This window comes from Panthera onca, chromosome B4, assembly GCF_046562875.1.
Source record: "Panthera onca isolate mPanOnc1 chromosome B4, mPanOnc1 haplotype 2, whole genome shotgun sequence".
In the NCBI taxonomy this organism is placed as follows: Eukaryota; Metazoa; Chordata; class Mammalia; order Carnivora; family Felidae; genus Panthera; species Panthera onca.
The window spans coordinates 139,051,290-139,067,221 of NC_138345.1; the positions used below are offsets into that span (position 1 = coordinate 139,051,290).

General features: G+C 51.7%; 1 long non-coding RNA gene across 1 annotated transcript in view; it reads left to right on the forward strand.

Moving 5' to 3' along the window:
* Positions 1-1,480: 1,480 nt before the first annotated feature.
* The window catches only part of LOC132693577 (uncharacterized), a 30,491-nt gene continuing 16,039 nt past the window's right edge, over positions 1,481-15,932 (forward strand). Inside the window, exons 1-2 of the long non-coding RNA XR_009616875.3 lie at positions 1,481-2,406; positions 10,723-10,936. This is a non-coding gene — a long non-coding RNA (uncharacterized LOC132693577). The remainder of the gene's footprint in view (positions 2,407-10,722; positions 10,937-15,932) is intronic.

Consider the following 15,932-nt stretch of genomic DNA (forward strand, 5'->3'; position numbering starts at 1 on the left):
GTGACTTTCGACCTGAGACTAGGGGTGGGGGGTGGACAGAAGGGACAGCTGAGGCAGGATGAGAAGGGCTCCCAAGACACATGGCTGCAGCACTGGAGCCCTTAAGGGGTAAAGAATCATTGGGTGTTGGAGTTGTGCACGTGGAGTTCGCTGAGGGAAGGGAGAGTGGCCTTAACGAAGGTGGAAGGAGACAGACCACAGAGGGGCTTGGAGGCTATAGGGGCCATTTTGGATCTTGGAATCTACTGCAGGCTTTCTGCCTGACACTCACATGTCAGGTGCATGACAGAGGGCAGACAGGTGGGGGTGCGGGACAGGAGGACATTCAGGAGTCTACTGCAATGGTCCAAGTGGCAAGAAGGCACCAGGACTGTAGAGGTGGCATGGAAGGGTGAGAGTGGTCAGGCAGGTTGTACGGTGAAGCTGAAGCTGATGAGATCTGCTGACTTTTGGGTCCAGGGCTTGAGGAAAGGGAGGAAAGGCCAAGGGTAGTTCTGACGCTTCCTGTGTTTTTCGGCTTTCCGTGAAACCGGGTATGGGGCAGAACCATTTCCATAGCCGGGTAACACAAGCGAGGCACCACGTCTGGGAAGGTGATGTTGAGGGAGCTTGGAGAGAGAAGAGGGAGGGTTTGAGAAATACTGTGAAAGTAACCCAGTAGATCTGGTAAGGTATTGGATGGGAGACAAGAAGGAAATGAAAGGTCAAGACAGACTCCCAGAGTGTCAGAGCGCTGAGGCTTGTCTGAGGCTGCCCAGCCAGTTAGTGGAGGAGGATGACCCCAGACGTGGGTATTCCTGACACAGAAGCAGGTATTCGGCTCCCTCATATGAAGCGTCTTTTTCGCTGAGAGTAGGCCAACACTGTGCTCATGCTGGTAGACATTTCCCGAGCACCTACAAGATCCAGGTGCCACCGAAGTAGGTGAGAAGTCTCAGCCCAAGGTTGTCCACAGAGTGACCAGCTAAGAAGAGAGGTCCCACAGAAGGTGTGGTTTTGCAGAGGCATTCACCAGAGGCCACACTGTGGAGGAGGAACCCAGACAAAGCTGAAGAACTCAGTGAGAAAGTAATTTCTTTAGCCATCCAAGAGGGCAGCAAGCTGGCGGTTCAGGTCCCCTGTCATTGTAGTGATCCATGATTTTGAGTCAATTTAGCACATTAAGGAATGAGCTGGTATGATGGAAAAGGTTAGAGAGTTTCACGGATCTGTATTAAATTCTACAATTTATAGCTATTGAGTCTTGGAAACGTCACTTTAACCCTGCTAAGCTTGATTCGAGAACAAAAAGAATCTGGTGCTTACGAGACGAGGTGGCTGTGACGACTAGAGATTGTGTAGGAAACACCCAGATCATAGAACTGGGCCTTCGGCAACTGATTACCCAATGGCTGTAGACAGCAGTGATGATGTTGATCATGAGGACGATGGTGGCAGCGGTGATGGTTACGGCGGTGATCCTGATGGTGGTGGCGGTGACGTTGGCGGTGATGATGGTGATGGCGGTAAGAGTAGCGATGAGGGTGATGAAGGTGACGAAGTTAACGAGAATGAACACTAGTCAGCAAGTACATCCTATCCCCAGGAAGACGGTACATCAGTCCTAACATTTAACGGGGCCAATGCCTCTTCATAATGTGAAGAGTGTTTTGCACTTACCCGCGTTGCCGTTGTCTTGGGTGTGAATTTTCCGCCTGATGCCAAACATCTTAGTGAACATTGAAAATGCAGTCAAACATCGGGACGTACTCAGACGTCCAGATGCCGCGATACTCTGCCCACCGAGTACAAGTATATGCGACGGTTATTTTTTCCAGTTTTCCTTCCGTCGTTTGGCATCGGACTGACTTGGGCACTGTAATAATAGCTATCAAGAGGTATGAATGTGTCGCAGACACTTGAAAAGAATTCAAAGAGAATGGCATATTGTTGTTGGAATCAGATACATTAGGAATAAATGCAGGCGGGCCGCTGCTCTCGCATCAGGCTAAGTGGTAGTTGGAGGGAGGAAGAGCGCGTCTGCTTGGCACACGGTGTCTTTTCTGCACAGACTCTTAGGTGTGATACAGTCTAAAAATAGCTGTGCTCTGTGCTGGGCTGTCTGGGGAATAGATGTTGGACTCTCAGCTGCTGCAGCTACAAAAAGCAATCTGCTCTCCGGAAAGGTATTAGGCTGGGGCTTTGTTCTGCCCGTGTTGCTTCAAATTGTCTCTCCTGGAACAAACAGTGCCTGCCATTCTTTCCTCCCAATCGGCGGAGGAAGAGGGAAGGGGGTGAAGGCGGGGCTTTCAGACGAACCTTGACTCCGAGCCACACACCTGCGAGGGGCACGTGCACGCAGATCTGAGGGCAGGTGTGCGACTGGGCGCTCCGTCCGGAGGACCCGTGTGCACGCGCACACGCCTGGTAAGTGAAAATTCTACCTGTGACCTTCTGACTCATTTGTCCAAAATACGCAGGTAGTTGGGGCAAATCTGTGATGGGTCCTGGACGATTCCTGCCGTTCGGAGATGCTTTTAAATGGCCATAGAGTGTGTTCCTCGTTTTCAATAGAATGTTTTCACAGCAAAGCTTAAATGAACACCCTTGAAACCCTTGAAAATGAGATTCAGATTGATGTACTTAAATAAGATACCATAAGTAAAGCTCTGAGCAGAGTCCCTGTCATGTAATAAGGACAGTAAATGCTGGTTCCCATCATGCTCACCCCCACCATCACCTCCACCACCATCATCATTACCCATCTAACAGAAACCAAGTCTATTCAAAGAGGACCAGTTATGTACCAGCCCAGCCTGAGTGTGAACAGACACAACGCCCACATCAGGAACCTCGGCGAAAGATGGACTTGCGACTTCTCTGGAGCTTGGAGTCAACCAGGCCTCATGTGTGAGCAGGGAGGAGGGGTGGCCAAGCTGACCACAGGCCGGGGGCTCGGGAAGCCCGGTGTGTCCTCACCAGATCGGTGGCCCTACTCACCAGAGTGGAAGCAAGGCGCGACTGATTGGCCAGGATTAATCGTCCTGGAGTCGGGGGACAGGCTGATGGGAGGCTGAGTCTGTGAATCGTTTGCAGCTCTAATCTCTTCAACGTGAAACGAAGAGTTTCTCTCATTTTTTTTTTTTTTTTTTTTATTCCTCGCTGAATTGATGATCTGAGACGGGACACTCTTCCACAATTGCTTGGGCAGATTAGACAAAGCTGAGAGTTAACTTCTAATTGCCTTGAAACTGAGCCCGAGCCAAGCCATCGACGAGGCTGACTGGTGCCACTGGTGTGGAGGGGGAGAGGCGAATGCCAAGGAGGAGCCATTGGAATGGGCTGGGTGATTCGGTGAGTTCTGAGCTCCCTTTCCTACTGCTTGGCCTCACCTCAGCCTGCACACGGCACATGTCATTTACAGTAGGTGTCAGGGCCATCCCCGTCAACACACTGGGGTTCCAACCCCCGCTGCTGTGTGCCCCTGACCGTGCTCGCTCCACCTCGGCAATAGGACCCTCCCACCTTCCCGCTCCCAGGAGTGCTGAGAGGTTGGAGACACAAAGCCTTCTCTGCAGGATGCCCCCGGTTCCGGCCCCCACCCACGCCCCTTTGCAGAGGGTCTCCCCCCACCATGTGTTGCACGGGCTCCAAAGGGGAAGCCATCGCTGGAAGAGAGCTGCCCTCCATCGGAGCCGTCACTCCGTCCTGGCTTCCTCGTTTATCTGGCTGACCTGGGCGCCCAGTCCTGAGGCCTGAGAGGATCTTGCCCTGGGCTTCTTCAAACTTCCTACCATCATTCTGCCAGGGATATCGTGGCTAACCCAGGGGACACCAGCCCTGCTCTCTGAATGACCGGTGCCTCAGGACCTGAGCCTGGCACTCGAAATAGAACGGGACAGAATCCCATGACAGACCACCCCCGGTCCAGGCCCAAAGCACCACCTGCCTCTCGCTCATCTTCCCTGGGCCCGTTTCCATGAAGCGTCTAGTGAAAGGGTCTCACCTGGGCTGCTGCGGAGGGGTCCATGGCTCATCTTGTCACTGGCCAGAGCCCAGCCATGAGCCCACAGCCATTAGTGTGACTGCTGTGTCGCGAGCTGGGACCAGCACTGCTACCTGGAGGTGCATCCCGTGGTCCAGCCATTGGGCACATCTGTGGGCCGGCAGATCAATAAAGACATTTCCAGTGCTGTCCCAGCACCACTCAATTGCTGACGGCCGCCTTGGCAGGGCGAGAGTTTCGTTCCATCGAGCAGGGTTGTACTTGCTGCCTGAGTCATCCAGTTCTGCCCCCTACTTCTATGGTTTGGGAGACTCAAAGAGGGGTGTTGAGTACGACACGTCGATGGGGGTCCCCTATGCTCACGTCCTGCAATGTCACTTTTTTGTGCACACAGAGCACACTGAGAAACAGGCAACGAGGTTCGGCAGGGTTGAGGGCCCTGGAACTGGAACCCAGTTTTCCCTCAGCCCAGGACTCCTTCTACTTTGCCCCAGTGTCCCGCCCCCAAGTCTGTACACTGGACTGTTCCAGAAATGTAGGTGAGAGTCCCTGGTGTGGAGGTCCTGCCTGTACTTGCTTACAGGAGGACTGGGCGAAGGTAGGCACCAGTCTGAAAGGAAGGCATTGTGGAGATCCTAGGCAGGCTCACTGTCCTTCCTGGTCACTCTGAGGTGAAGGCGTCTGTGGTACTGAGACAGGATGAGAAATATATATTTGGTCTTCATGCCCATTCCTGGAATAGAGCTCTTGACAATCTTGGGATTTCCTGAGTGATGGGGTGAGAAGGGGTGTCCTTGGTATTGATGATGAGCCCCCTTCAGCCACACCTGAGCTTATGCTAATGAGGTGACTCCAGGCGCGTCCTCAGGTAGCCTCAGGATGCAGCTTGGTTGCCAGAGGAGCAACCAGGTGGTTTGAGGGGGAAGACTTTCCGCCCCAGCCTCTGATCTCTGGGGAGGGGAGAGGAGCTGGAGGTCGAGTGGAGATTGAGTGGCCATTCGATCACAAACGGCCACTGATTTAGTCAGCCATGCCCACGTAGTGAAGCCTCCATAAACACCTGAGCAATGGGATTTGGAGAGCTGGTGGGTCGGTGGCCACATCAGGTCTCGGGAAGGCGGTGAGCCTGGGGAAGACACGGAAGCTGGTTCCTGAGTTGTACCCTGTAGAATGAACCAGTAATAGTGAGTTAGCCGGGTTCCTGGGTTCTGTGACACGTTCTAGCAACTTATTACACCTGAGGTGGGGGTCACGGGGACCTCCAATTTTGTAGCCGGTTGGTCAGAAGTACAGGCGGGAACTTGGAACTTGCAGCTGGCATCCGAGGTGAGGACAGTCTGTGGGACCGAGCCCGTACCCTGTGGGGTCTGGCTGACTCTGAGAGTTAGCCGGTGTGGGAATTGACCTGAACTGAACTGTAGGGCACCCAGCTGGTGTCGGAGAGCTGGAGAGCCGGTTGGTGAAGGAAAACTGCACGCGTTCGTTGTCAGAAGTGTTCTGGCGTTGTAGGAGACAGGTCATAGCTGCCATGCTTTGGAGACACCTCCCGGGCAGCGGCACAGGTGACGCCAGCCTGTTGTCTGGGAAAGAAAACTCAGCCCTTGAGACCGCCCCTCCCTGCCCCTCCTTGCCCCTCTCACCCCCATGGGTCCCCAAGACGTCCCTGTGAGCCCAGGCGGTTGGCATAGGATTCTGTGCCAGCCAGAGGCAGGGCAGGGCCAGGTGACAATTCCCTAACACAGTCACTAAAAATTGTCTTCGAGCCTGTCCCCGCGCTGGACAGCGTCTGCTCAGCTAACAGTCACCGAGGGCCTGCACCTGCCCGTCCTGCGCTGCAGCGGGGATGAGGGGAGCTGCCCTCCCCGCCCTCTGGGAGCCCGAGTCGGGGGCGCCTCACCGAATTCAAACCAGCTTTGCCCGAGCGCACCATCCCTCAGCTAGTTTAGATTCCCCTTTTCTTTCTTTTCCGCCTCATTTTTTTTCTTTAATAAACAGAGTCTGGCTATTAATAGCCATGGAGAACATCACATATATTTACCGGCTTATAGTTAAAGAATGCTCCCACCACTACTGGCATAATGACTTCTAAGTTAAGCACAGTGTTCTGGAGAGAGAAGGGATCTGTCCGCAGGAGTCCTGCTATAATTTCCTTCTGGTTCTACTGACGATAATGTAAGATGTTACCGTTGTGGATGCACCGACGTTTGGGGGTGACGAGGAGGAGGAAGATGACGGTGTTAACACCAGCACTGCCGATCTGTGTCTATGGGCCTCCCTAAGCTTTCTGAGGATTTTCTATACCTTAGTTTCCTTCTTGTCCTGGGTGGGAGGACGCTGTGTTTGCACACACACCTCTGGTTCATCTAGTGTGTGCTCCGTACTCTGTCCCCAAACAGGTTGTCTATCTGCATTAATTTCACTCCCCTGTCTGCTCATCTTACAAGGGCGGGGGCGGAGCCTCCTCCAAGGATCGCGGCTTGGCCAGAGTCACGCAGCTGGTGGTGAATGTCGAGCCCAGATTTGGTGCCCAGAGCGTGGATGTCTTCTCGAATCACGTGAAGGTGTGCGGGAGGGACTGGGAGCCCCGCACACAGCCAGACCCCGGAGTCGGGCTTCGGGATCAGGCCAGATGGATGGCCTCCCTCATCTCCAAACCTTTGTGCAAACTGCTCCCTGGGCTGGGAGTACCCTCACCCTCCACGGCCAGAGTCAACGCCTGCTCCTTGTGAGGGTCCATCTCAAACTTCAGGGCCTCCATGAGCCTCCCCTGCACCTGTGGGTGGAATTAATCCCTTCGTGTCTCCACGCACACGAGTTTACGTACGCTCTGTTTCTCTGCTGGGCACGGCCCATGGTGCTGAGCGCACAGTCTGCCTTCGGCTGTGTCCAGCTCTGTCAGCATCCTGAGAGCTGCCTCCTTCTCCCCGGTTCCCTGCCCAGGGCCTCATGTAAAGTCAGGGTCCAAGGATCTCTTGGATGGCCGGGTGGATGCATGAATAAATGAAGAGGCAGGGGAAATCTGCAGAGAGCTTTAAGTGCCGGGCAGTGGAGTGTCATCTGTATTCAGCAGGCCACGGGGAGCCGCGTGAGGCCGAGAAAGGTTAGGAGAGCGGGCTTTGCAAAAGTGCAGAGAACCGGGACTGTGTTGTTGATGTGAAAGGGTGTGGAGGTGTCTGGGACCCATCAGAAGGCCACGGAATGAGTGCGGGGCCACATCCCAATTTGCTACCTCTCCCTGCATACCTGGATCCCAGCCCCCCCGCGAGGCAGGGAGGCCCCAGGAGGGACCAGGGAACCGTGTGGATGCCTTCCCTGATGTGAGCGCTAGATGGAGTCTGTGGTTGAGAAACCTTAGAAATTATGGGAAAAAAAAGTAGGATTGGGTGGTGACGGGAGGAGTGTCCCTGAAGACCATCATGAACCCTTATTAATGGGGTTTGAATCTGTAACATAATGTCTGCATTATTGTTTGCACTGACCCTGACCGCGGGGGGTGAGGGCACTCCCAGTCGAGGGAGCAGTTTGCACAAAGGTTTGGAGACGAGGGCGGCCATCCATCTGGCCTGATCATGTTTGCGCTGATCAAGCGATCAGTGACACCTAAATGCGCAACAGGGGTACTGCCCACAAAATCTTCACTAGGGGCTGGGGCCCATTGGAAAACTTTCAGAAGCTCCTTCGTGACAGTTACACTAGGAAGCGTGCAAACCTGCTTGGCCTTGGTCAGGAAGGGGCTTCCAGACCCCGAGATTCCAGGCCCCTCTGTGGTTGGTGTGCAAATCCCCCTGTCACTCGTTTGTGCCTCAACCATGGGCCCTCATCGTGTCTTGGGGTCCGGCCTCTACCTGTCCTTGCCTACCTCCCCGTCAGGCCCGGGGCGTCCGGCCAGGCTTCAGCCTCCTCCCCGGGCTTCCTGTGTCAACCCGCGTCTCTCTTGCCCGCGGTCTGCTTTCTCCTTTACCGCCCCCCACCCGCATCCTTGGTCCTTGTGGAATCCTCGATATGTTTGTCATACCCAAGGGGCTGCACTGGCTCCTTCTGGAAAACAAACATCCTTGCGTATCGCAGAGATGGTACTTCGGGTCAGCGAGGTGCGTGACTGCTTCCTGCCAGGGAGACGCTCGTTCTGAGTAACGATTTACGTGCTCTGTACCCACAGACGCGCACCTGTGCACACACGTGTGAGTAGATGGCTGCCTGGGAGGCGACGGCGATGCTTTTTGGCTGCGGGATGCTGGCAGGTGACACGGTGGGGAGATTGTCAGCCTGGCTGCCCAAAGACCCGGCTTCCGGTCCTGAGCCTGGCGCCCTTTGCCCACACCGGTGGCCAGTGTGAGCGCTCCCCTCGCGGAATCTGCGTGGCTCCCCTGGGCTTGTTAGGGACTTGGCGACAACAGGCACCAAGTGTGGGGTCGTGTCTAGAACGCTGGTTCTAACAAAAGTAGCATTAATCCTTGTTACTTCCTGTGAGCATGCAGAGGTCGTATTCTCGGTGTTCCAGTTCCTGGGTCCTCTGCACAGTGGCAAAGAGAACTCACGGCTACGTAAATATTTACGGCTCCCCACGGCCTGTGGATCCTCCCTGTGAACCCTGAGAGCCACCTTCCCCTTCATCCTGGGCTCCCCCAACCTGGGCACTCCGGGGCACCTCGCAGCCAGGCAGGTTCACCCACCACCAGCTGTGGGGCAGAGAGAGGTGGCACCTGGAAAGAGCCCTCAGAGCTTCGTGTCCTGTCCTCATCCCCCCTGGGCTGACTGAGCGGCAGGCCAACACCATGCAGGGCCGATAACCCAACCCTCAGTGCAGAGGATAATAGGGCACTGTCCCTTTACAAGGCAACAGTGGCCCAGAGACACTATTCTCTCCTCCTTTTGGATGTAGCCACTCTTTAGACAGTGGCCACTAACTGACTGCTTCCAGGAATGATGTCAGTGATTGTTACACCGGAGTCCCTCTGCTTGAATTTGGCATCTGGGCTTCTAGGCTAAATATACGCTAAATAAATACCCTCCCCACACGTGTAGATAAAGCACATTTACTTGAAGACAGAAGATCAACATAAGCTCACTTTCCTTGTGAACTTCAGCCCACACAGCAGGGCCCAGCACATCTGCTCTGAGCCCGGGGAGGCTCCGAGGCTGGTCCCCCTCAGCCCCGCGACCCGCACATGTGCCTCCGGGCTGGAGGCACAGCTCTGCTCTCCAGAGGGGCACGAGGGCTCACCTCCGCCTCTGCAACGCCAGCGGGCACTCAGCACATCCTCCAGTGCGCAGGACCTTCACTGCCACCGCCCCCCCAGGATGAGGGCTGCAGGCGGCAAGCTGTTTGACAGACGTACTGGTTGGGGAGGGCTTCCTCTCTTTCTGATGGTTTTCTTCTTCCTCCTCCATCTCCCCCTCCTCCAACTTCTCCATCACGTCCTCCTCCAAATTCTCCATCACTTCCTTCTCTTCTTCCTCCAACTTCTCCATCACTTCCTCCTCCTCCTCCTCCTTCTCCATCACTCCCTTCTTCTCCTCCTCCAACTTCTTCATCAGCTCCTCCTCCAACTTCTCCATCACTTCCTTCTCCTCCTCCTCCAACTTCTTCATCACCTCCCTCTCCTCCTTCTCCTCCTCCTCCTCCTCTGTCTTCTTCATTACCTCCTTATCCTTTTTCGTCTTGTCACTTTCACTTCTTCCTTCTTCATACCCTCTTTTTCTTCCTTGCCCCCCTTAGGAATTCACCCTCAATCATTTTAAAAAAATAATTTTTACTCATATAATTAAAGCAGTAAAACAAATATTACAAGGAAGGTGCAGGGATCTGGTGATGGGTGTTGAATAGATGAGGGACAGTCACGAGGGGATCCTTTCCCTGTTGGGGTCAACCTCATGTGGATGCTAATGTAAAGATTATTCATGATGCTTGTTAACGATGGCAAGGCTGACTTCATTCAAGGGGACCAGTGGGAGGGAGACACTGGGCTCAAGTCCAAAAATGACAAAGAAAAGTAGGGACTTGTAGCAAAGGAACAGGGCTCGGGATGGGAAGTTGCCAAGAGGAAAAAAATGGAGAATGGGAGGGATTTGGGCTAAACCAACATTACAAGGCTTTGCTGAAGACAGGTCGGATGGTCAGACCTTGACTGGGGGTATTGGGGATAAGAAGCCTGATCAGATAGCAAAGGTAGGGGGGTCTGAATAAACTGACTTAGCAGGGTTCTTTCTAAAATTGGACAATGCAGGGAAGAACACATAAGCCTCAAAGGTCAGGGTCTCACTGGGAAGTGAGCTCAGAGGTGCCTGACTCAAGTCTGGTCTCAGAGAGACCCTGTCTGGAATGGGTGGTTTGGGCTTTTGTGGGCTCATATCTCCGGGGCAGGGGAAGGGCCTGTTCAGGCAGAGGCTGGACAGCCAACCTGGAGGATGGCCGTGGTATAGACATGGGTCTGGGGTTTAGACCGCATGATCTCCAGGTCCGCGTGAAGCCCAACTCTTAATGATTCTGAACTGAATTGGGAGACTGACCTGGGCCCAGCACGTGCCCAGAAGTTCTGCAAACAGATTCATTACTGGATGACTCCACTTCCCATCTCACGCCCGCAATGCAGATGGGCTTACCAAAGCTGGTTATCGGGGAAATCTAATTTAATTTCACTGTCTGATGAAGATGATGTCTAGATGGGCTCTATATTCTCGACTGGCTTTATTGAACGTACATTAATGTTAAGTGTCTTTGAATATTACGTTTTCAGGTACTTTCAGGGGCTGTTCTCAGCTGAGAGTTTCAGACCTGAATATTAACTGCTGAGGTCCACTTTCGGACGCCAAAGGAGCTCTGTCACCCCAGAAAAGACCCTTCAGTCTCTCAGATGCAGTTTCCACACTTGAAAAAAATAGGCAAAGGAGACTTGGCCGTTTGAGGCCTTGCTTCAACTCATACATAACTGTAACCACTGGACCCTGAGGGTAAGGATCATTGTCCACTTTTTATGTTAGGGGAAGTCTCTCTCCATATCCATGACACTGGTGTGAAAATGTTGCACGCTGTGGTGAGCGGTCAATGCTTTGTGGACAAGATTCTGCATCCTAAGGTCATTCCTCCTGGTCCTGCCCCCCAGGGATATGGTACATTATTTGGGGGCTATTTAGAAACTTATGCATTGGAGACTTAAACTTAGAAAGGGGACTGCCTGGGGTGGCTCGGTCAGTTAAGTGTCTGGCTCTTGATTTTGGCTCAGGTCATGATCTCATGGATCGTGGGTTCAAATCTCACATCGGGCTCTGCATTGACAGCGTGGAGCCTTCCTTGGATTCTCTCTCCCCCACTCTGTCTGCCCCTCCTTCTGCCCCCTCCCCCTCAAAGAAAAAGAGTTAACTTGGAGAATTATATGTGCCAATGACTGGGATCTGTTTCTCTCTGTCTCATAGAAGGAGAAGAAAAATCAGGTGAAGGGGAAAGTTCACCCTGCTAGACCCTCCTTAGATGTGTCCTCAGCAAGGGATCATGAGTAAAGCCAAGAGGGTGCTGTGCTTGCCTGGAGGAGAGTGAGCCTGGATGGGGAGCCACTGGGAGGCTCTCAGGGTCAGTGCAGGGATGGAGCTTCCCAGGCTCAGGCCTCCTGGCTGTATCTGTCCTCTTTCAGGCTGGACACACTTTCTTGTAAATGCTCCCTCCTTGTATCTGTCTCATCACTTAGGAACACACTGAAACTCTGTCCCCTGTCTCCTGTCCAACCAGGCTGTGAGCTCTGGGGACTGGACTCTAAGTGGCTCCTCTTGCTTCCACTCCAACACCACCTGCTGAACTACATTGGGGGTCTACACAGTCCTTCCAAGGGTCACATCTGTATCCCATCTTTACTCAATCACCTTCTGGCTATTGGTGAGGAAAGTGGGGCTTTGTGTGGCAGTATGATCTTTGCAAGTCAAATGGCTAATAAGCGACAGAAGGAGTCTTAGATTTTCTGATTTAAGTCCTGTAGTTTGTGGTTGCCTCGAAGTTACCTCCATGGGAGAAATGACTGCCCTGTACCAGGGCGTCTCAACCTCAGGGACAAGGACAGTGTGGTCAGGCAATCTCTGTTGTAGGGGCCAACCTGGGCAGTGTGGGATGCTGAGCAGCAGCCTGGCTCCACCCACAAATGCCAGCAGTGTCCCTTCCAGGTTCAATGACCCAAGACGTCTCCAGACACTGTCAGATGTCACCTGGGACACAAAATTCACCCTGACTGAGAGCCACTCTCTATGATAAGGATTTGCAAAATTGTTATTTACAGAAATACACTCACTGTAAGGGACACATTTTGAAAGTTTTAATAGACTATACGGGGAGACTGGGAGGCTCAGTCCACTGAGCGTCTGACTCTTGATTTCAGCTCAGGTCATGATCTCGTGGTTTGCGATATAGAGTCTCTTGTTGGGCTTTGTGCTGACAACGTGGAGCCTGCTTGAGATTCTCTCTCTCTCTCCCCCCACCCCCCCGCCCCGTCCTTCCACTGCAAGCTCTCTTTCTCTTTCTAAATAAATAAATAAAAATTTAAAAATATATATTAAAAAGAAAGTTTTAATAGAATATAGGAAAAAGGCCTTACTACCAGTTTCTTGCTTATAATCACAGAGGTAGTTTATATGCATGCACATGCACACACACACACACACGGTCACTGCATTTCTCTCCTAAGACAGAAGTTTTTCTGTTTCCTTTTTTTCATTTAATGATTTTTTGATTGGATCAAAATCATGGTGACACACTGCCCAGTAACTAGTTGATGAAAAGTTCTACCTACTGGAAATGGAATTAAATATACTTGCAAGGCTTTTCAGCATCTATGGAATTAATCCTACAGTTTTTCGCTTGTGACCCATTACTAGTAAGAGTTATATTATTTGATTTTCTTTTCTTTAAATGTTTATTTTTGAGAGAGAGACAGAGAGACAGAGAGAGAGAAAGTGAGAGAGAGAACAAGCGGGAGAGGGCAGAGAGAGAAGGAGACACAGAATCTGAAGCAGGCTCCAGGCTCTGAGCTGTCAGCACAGAGCCCGACGCAGGGCTCAAACTCACAAACGGTGAGACCTTGACCTGATCCGAAGTCGGACACCCAACCGACTGAGCCACCAGGCACCCCAACCCCTATTTGATTTTCTAAATAGTGAGTCATCACTAAATTTCCTGGAAGAAACTCCCCTGAGGTCATGGTGTGAGGTTCTTTCATTTTGTTACTGGACCCTATTCCCTAACACATGGGGGTTTTCTGACGTATTTTATAGCGATGTTACATTCCTAAGTGAGATTAGTATCTTCCTTGTGTTCCCTTTGTAATACTTCAATTTCACTAAGCTTCTACTATCGTGAAAATCATCTGGAAGCTTCCTTTTGCTCCGTGCCCCATGTTAGAATGCGTTGGGATGATCCACATTAAGGAGTGGACAGGACTTGTCCTTGAAACTATCTGGACTCAGTGTCTTTTTATGGTTGATCTTTTACTTTATGTTTTTAATGATATATTTCTACTTATATTATAAGTCTCAAATCTTATGTTTGGAGTCCACCAACATGATATGGAAACACTGGAATGTACATTTTCTTTCTTTTTATTTTAGAGAGACAGAGAAAGAGCATGTGAGTGGGCGAGACGGGCAGAGGGAGAGAAGAGAATCTTAAGCAGGCTCCAGACTTAGCGTGGAGCCTGAAATGGGGCTCAATCCCACAATCCTGGGATCATGACCTGAGTCAAAATCAAGAGTGGTACGCTCAGGGTGCCTGGGTGGCTCAGTTGGTCAGTTAAGCACCCAACTCTTGGTTCCGGCTCAGGTCATGATCTCACAGTTCGTGGGTTTGAGCCCCATGTTGAGTTTCTCACTGAGAGCATAGAGCCTGCATGGGATTCTCTCTCCCTCCCACCCCAAATAAATAAAAAAAAACTTAAAAAAAATATGTAGTGAAACAGAGTGGGTTCTCACATCAGCCCTTTTGCTGCAGTGTCTCTCCTTTCTCATCAGAATTATATTCCTCGACTCTTTGAATATTCAGAACTATTTGTGTCTTGTTGTGAGATGTGAATGCTGGGCTAGTTGAGAAAACAGAAAGTCTCTGACGACTGCGCAGGCAAGGTCTCTTTATCTCCTAGGACTGAACTCTTCTTCAGAGAGGGCCCGGTCTATGTGCAATTTTTCTCCCCTTCTGAGTATCTCTATGTGTTTTTGTGCATGTGCAAAGGACGCTTCTGGGATCAGCTAACAGTGGTGATTCCACGAGGCCCTGTCTTGGTGTGGATTGTTCTGCGTCCTCCTTTTCCCCTCCCCCCTCCCCCCCGGAATACGGTAAGGCCTTGGTCTTTGGAATCAAGTCTCATCTTATTTCATGAAACTCGTCTTGAGTTACGTCTGTCCTTCCCTCTGGTTTTGTTGTGCTGTTTAGGGACACCAATCACGCTCTTATCAGACCTTCCCACGTTCCCTATTATTCCCTCTTTAATCACCCTAAATTCTTTGCTCGGTTATTTCGTTGTCTTTTCTCAGCAATGCGCCTCACACCTTCTCTCGGAAATGTCTGTTTGCTTTTCACGAGTGTTGCTTCCAAAGTGGCGCTCGATGCAGTGAGGAGAGGGTCTCTCTTTCACCCGCCTCCTCATGCTGTCCCTATGTGACCCCCGCGCCCCCACAGCCTGGCTTATTCTTGCCACTCTGCCATCCAGGTCTCTGGATTCATGGTGACAGGTGGCTGTGGTTTTTTAATCTTGGGAGACAACTCCTCCTGACCTCCAATCTCCCAGACCCCCTTGCCCTTCGCTTGCCTGGCTGCTTACTTTTCCCTCATCTGCTTCAATTCCCTTTGTGATAACTGAGCGATTACAGACGTGGACACCATCTGTCCGTCTGGCACTTGGTGCCCCACTCGCCCTCCTCTGCCTGGGTCTCTCCTGGATTTTGCACAGAGAACCCCCTGCCCTGGGTACGTCGGGGAGGCTGCTGGTTCTGGTGCTGAGTCCGCTGGTCTCTCTGCAAGAGGCTGTGTAGAGCAGGGTCGAGCTCTACGAGCTGGGGTCCCTCCTGGCTCGAAGCCACTTGGGAGCGAGGCTGAGGTGCTCTGCCCTGCCTCTTGTGGGGACCCCAGGTTCCCAAGCCCCACATCCCATCTATTTGTTTCTTCTTCCCCCCCCTTTTTTTTGGTGGGAAAACTAGTTTTTACAGCATCAATCTTTCTTCCTAAATTAACAGCATCCATATGTTTTTTTTTTTTTTGCACTTAAAATATGCCGGTTCTTACAACTCCAAAAGACATTTTTAAAAAAGATTTTTGATATTTACTATGGTTTAAATTTTTTTTTTAAATGTAAGTTATAAAAATCCCTACTTCTCGCCTCTGATGGTCAATGTCCCAGAATTTTGGACCTCTAAATTTCCTTCTCGTGGGGATTTTCCTACCCTGCTCGTTTATACCCAAGGAAAGGTCAAGGAGGCCAAGTATGGCCTACATGAAGGGTGAGGGGGCGGCCGTGATGGTTCTGTGGCCTGAGATGGTGACCAAGTGATGGGCACAGATAGCAATCTAACACACGGTGGCAACGATGATGCTGAATCTGGAGTCAAGGGTGCTGAAGGTGCAGGGGTCAAATCCTAACATGCATCCTTAAGTTGGGCCACCTCTGAGGGAAGTCCCGTGACTGCCCAGGAGAAGGATGAAAGAAAAAGCAGACCTCTGCCAAGGTCACCAACAGGAAGCGGCCATCCCCTTCATCACAGGGCATGGAGGGCCCTGTGTTATCTTGGAAGCCCTAACTCGGTTTAATTATAAGCAGGGATTAACCTGCGGCAGGAGCCCTATCTCTCACGGCTAATGAGCAGGCAGCCGTAAACTATTCTTTATAAATCAATATGCAAGGAATTAAATATGATTGCCTGGTTGAGTTTGGCCCCATAGCTAATGAAGCCATAAAACATGTGATTGATTAGAGGAAAGTTT